The sequence below is a fragment of the Cyprinodon tularosa genome, unplaced genomic scaffold (genome assembly GCF_016077235.1).
Source record: "Cyprinodon tularosa strain WSP-4 unplaced genomic scaffold, ASM1607723v1 ctg809, whole genome shotgun sequence".
Classification (NCBI taxonomy): domain Eukaryota; kingdom Metazoa; phylum Chordata; class Actinopteri; order Cyprinodontiformes; family Cyprinodontidae; genus Cyprinodon; species Cyprinodon tularosa.
In genome coordinates, this window is record NW_024039573.1 from 461,166 (window position 1) to 465,977 (window position 4,812).

A 4,812-nucleotide genomic window follows, 5' to 3' on the forward strand; every position below is an offset into this window, starting at 1 on the left:
CAAAAGTTCCTATTTTTAAACCATTATAAAAGTGACATTTATTTGCTATTAAAATTGGTACAATAGTCCCCTTCACAAGTATATATAGATGTAGCATGTTGAAATCCCCACCTACACTACTGTGATGGTATACACATGGAAGACAGAGATGAAAAAATGACCCAAAAAACATAGCTTGGTTAATGCCCTTTGAAAAGGACGGTTTTATTGTGTTTCTGTCGCATGTTGTTGCTCTGTAAGCCAAGGTTGGTTATTTTGGCAATGTGGTGCAGCCTTAACTTAAAAAACAAGGACACAACCAATGTTAACAGCGTATGGTGGTGGCTGTCTATGCCATACTGCGTTTCTCCGATGTGCTCTCCAAGCACAAACACATCCTCTGACCCTATCCTCTTCCTTACAATGTACACGACCTCTAGCACTATGGGCTGTGATCGTCTGGTACATGAGGTCTGACGAAGAACCCACTCTGCTGCCCTGACTACCATCACAGTGCCTTCTGATGGAATCACCAGACCTCCATTGTTTTTTAACTTCAGCAGGTGGTAGCTCTGGTCCTTGATGGCAGATGCAGCATCTGTTACCAAGCTGGCACGGCAGACATCACAGGACAGCTTTTTCAGAGCCCGTCGCACAACAAATCCTGAAATAAGAGTTGGTATATTAAAATAATTTATAATAACCATGGGGAAATTAAGGGAACATTTATCTTTTTGGGCCATTGGGATATTGATTTCACTCAGGTTTTGACTATTTGCACCATTGGTTTTAGGCAAAATCAACTTTTAGTCAGCCTTTACCTGAAATGTACACGAGAGCGTTGTCCACAAGACCATCAAAGCGGACAGGAAGGTAGCTGTGGACATGAGCTGTTAGATCAGTAAGTTTAACCATTCATGATATTATTGTCTGTAGTGCTTAATGTAATTCAATATAAAATTAGACATCATGAAGAATACCTTTGCAATGAACTGGGGTGTGGCAGGTGAATATGCAGGGTATCTCTCAGGTAGTGATATGCCTTTGGACCATGCAGATGGAGCGTGAGGGCAAAATCTTTCTGGTCCTTGGTGTACTCTACACCCTGCCTAGACAAGAGATGAACTGGAAGATCTGTAATTGAATTAGCAAAGTGATTCAGTAAGTATCTTTTTAATAGTAACTAGGGACTCAACAAAGAACATAAAATACACAAAATATTCAATGTAATATTTTTATTTCACCTGAATAGAATTCAGGTGATTAGATTTTTCTCCTTCAATTCCTCCAGAAGAGCCCGCATGTTCATCTTGGTCCTCTTTTCTCTCCTCAAGGTATTACTCTTCTCCCGCTGCAGTTTCCTCACAGTTGCTGAGGCCTTTTCAAGTTTGGCTTTTATAGCCTTAGGGCAAGCAGGCAATGCATACAAGTGGTCAGTGGCCTGCCGCTTGCAGCTCAAACCCCTCTCTCCAGTGGCTCCCTGTTGTTTTGCAGAAATATAAAAAAAAATATATAAATAATAGTGGTATAGAAATTACTTATTTTTTTAAGAAATTAAATGTTAACTTTTCAATTCCGTGAGCCTAAATACAAGATACTCCAATTGTCCGACAGAAAACACAACAGCATACATTTAAGTAATTGTATAGGCTTGTCCACTTATAAGGCAAAAATATGTTTTGTGGCTCTGAAAAAAAAATTTCTCTTTTGATTGTAAAGGCTGCCTACCCTTGGGTTTAGTTTCAATGTTCACACATGTTTATAAATTCAAGTTTATGAGCGACAGAGTCAAACTTTTTATAAGATAAAGGATTTAATATAACAAACTGTTTTTAACAAGCCACATGAAAACACTCACAACATCAGGTTGAGGTACATCCTGGGACACGTCCATTGGCAGGTTGTCTTCCACTCTTCTAGAGGTGGTTGTGTTTCTTGTGGCTACTAGCTAAAATTAAGTAAAGAGGTTTTGAGTGTCTAAAAGGTGCTACTAAACAACACATTATATATCTTGCAGAAACAAAAGTGACCAGCAACAATTCACGGTGTATAAGAGTGTTATATCAATATGTGATTAAATTGCAATGATACACATACCCTTTCAAGATGAGCTGGAAAATTGAAAATTTTGGGCACAACACCATCTTTAATTCGGACTGTCTGCCCTGTTCAGTCAAAATCCTCACTCCTGAAGTGCTCACTGCAAAGCAGAGTCCTGTCAGTCGCAACAAAACTGTCCCTTCTTAGGGCAAGTTCCCACAGCCTCCTCATCTTTCCATTTTTGGGAAACCTTAAAAACGTGAGAAATGTTCCAAGAACTATAAATTATTGTCAGCATTTCCAAAGCTTTTTCCTTCTGTCAACATTAAGGGTTAGCACAAAAATACACACCTAAATGAAATATGTTTGGGGTAATTGTATGTATGTATGCACTTGAGAATAACACAACCACACTAAACTACTTAGAAAAAGTTGTCCAAACGAAGCTAATACAAACTTATAAAAGCTTTGAGTCAACAGCAATCTTGTAATACTATTAAGTCATAGCCCCGCTGTTCCTGTGTACCAGAGCCTGTATTGTACATACATCCACTAATTAACTAACGATTATCCCAAAAACCAATCATAATTTCATATCTTACATGTGAAAGGTGATCCCACTGGCTCTCGTTTTGACACTACGGCGATTGGAGCATACGTAGGCTGCACAAAAGTCTGGCATCTTCCTATTAATAGACCCAGCAAATTCCTGTAACATAATGTAAGATGTTTTGACAAACCAAATCGATTGGAAATCATGCATTAATCATGTATAAATTCTGCCTCTTCCACTGATGCAAAGTTGCTGGTTAACGTTAGCAGCTAGCTAAACTGTAACGTTAGCTGCTAACTTACTAACTTTAGGTCTCACTTCGCAGCTTCTTGTTATTAGCCAGCTAACGTTAGGCTAATAATGAAAATACAACAACACTCAGATTATTGTTATTAGCCAACTAATAACTACAACCACATCCACAAAGATTGTAATTTACACCAAAGATTGTCATACAATCGTTATTGATAACTTGCCCAAGTAACCGTGATGCACAACTATGCTGCACGATCAAGTCATTTTTCGACAAGAAAATCTGCATTTTCGACATGTTCAAGCATCAAGAATTATAGCCACGTTCATAACGTTTGTAAGAAACCAAACTGTTTGTAAATCCGTCAAGAATTCAATGAGATAAGAGTATTTGTGTTCGTGCTGATCACTCACCTTACATTAAGTACCACAGAGCACAACAGAAAGCCTGCCTGTGGTAAGATGGCCGCCCGGTGATGAGGTTTGAGACTCCGCCGTAAGACATCTAGCCTTTATTATGGATATCTATGATTCAGCGTGTGTGAGCTGTGATTGGTTGTTTTGACTCGTCCTGAATTATTCTTTCCAGATTGAAATACAGGCAGTAGGCGGGACCAATTGAAGCAGTTTTTTTCACAGGTTACATATCACATGTACTGCTGTCTGGGCATAGGGACAGTTTTAGCCAATATGACAAAAAAGTGATTTTTAAAACTTACAGACTTCAGCTTTAATGTATTGAAATATAACGAATAACAGCCGACGCCAAAATGAATAAATCATGTGTCCCTAGAAGTACAATTTTAATTCCATCCATCCAGATAAATATGGATATGCTTCATTTTAAATACAGCATAGCATTGCATTGCATGTTGCATATCCCAGTAAATCTGTTTCCCTTTTAAATCTGCAGCTCTCCCTACTTCTCTCTGTTTATGAAGCTCTTTACTAATATAATGATACCAGAAACAACATTTCTGGCAGGAAATTGTCTGATTCTGTCTGTATAATAAACCTTTTAACCTGTAACTGGGAGTCATGGTCCTCTGAGAATCCAAGCTTTTTTTTAACTAGTAAAGAGGAACAAGCTATGCTTTCTCAGCTTCTTGCATCATATTACTAACTTGCACAAACATACGATCTGTTGCCATTTTTAGCTGAAACTAACAGATTTTTCGGGGGCATGATTTCTAATTATTTTAACCAACTCGTCTCCTTTTACTTAAACATTGAAGTAGCTGCTGGTTAATATTCACTCGCCTGTGCAGAGTTCTTAAGTTTAAGATTTAAATTTGATGTTGATGTATGTAACTTTTGTCAGAATGATCTAGAAACACAAGAACATCTTTTTTACAATTGTTGTGTGGTTGGTTAAGTCTTTTTGGGACAAGATTTATGATTGGTTATCAATGAAAAATGTGATTCTTAATTTTGAATATAAAGGAGTTAAATTTGGCATTACTTTTAATGATAAAAAAATTGGAATTTTTATGTACTATTATTTTTATTATGGGAAAATTCTTTATCCACAAGTGCAGATTCTTTAAAGTTTCTCCAAAATTTCAAGCATTCCAAAATTATATTAAAAGTTTTCATGCCTCGATTAAGTTACTGGAGAACAACAAAGCCTTAAAGCTTTCAGACTTGATAGCAATATACTTTAGCTAAACCCCTGTGTTGTTTTTATTTTTATTTAATTTTAATTTTCTTTCTCATTCTTTTATGTTTTATGTTGCTTTTTTCTGAAAGAAAACTGTTATGGATGGCATATGTTCAATTGTACGTTTCTGTTTTTCTGAAAATATTTTTTAAATTTATGAAAATAAAGGTAAAAAAAAAAATTATAATAATATTCACTCAGTGATGCTGTGTGTCTCTCCTCTAACCACGTTGCTACTTTGTGAAATGCGACCGCTAATCAGATGTCTTAATGTGACCGATCCGATGATGTCACACCGAGAGGCGGGACATGGGAGCAGCGGGAGAGA

At 37.0% G+C, this 4,812-nt stretch overlaps 1 long non-coding RNA gene across 1 annotated transcript; it reads right to left on the reverse strand.

The window, feature by feature from the left end:
- Positions 1-533: 533 nt before the first annotated feature.
- On the reverse strand, positions 534-862 carry LOC119774308. Its single transcript, XR_005279520.1, has 2 exons — positions 801-862; positions 534-643 (listed from the first exon to the last, which is right to left on the reverse strand). It is a non-coding gene; the product is annotated as an uncharacterized LOC119774308 (long non-coding RNA).
- Between the last annotated feature and the right edge of the window lie 3,950 nt (positions 863-4,812).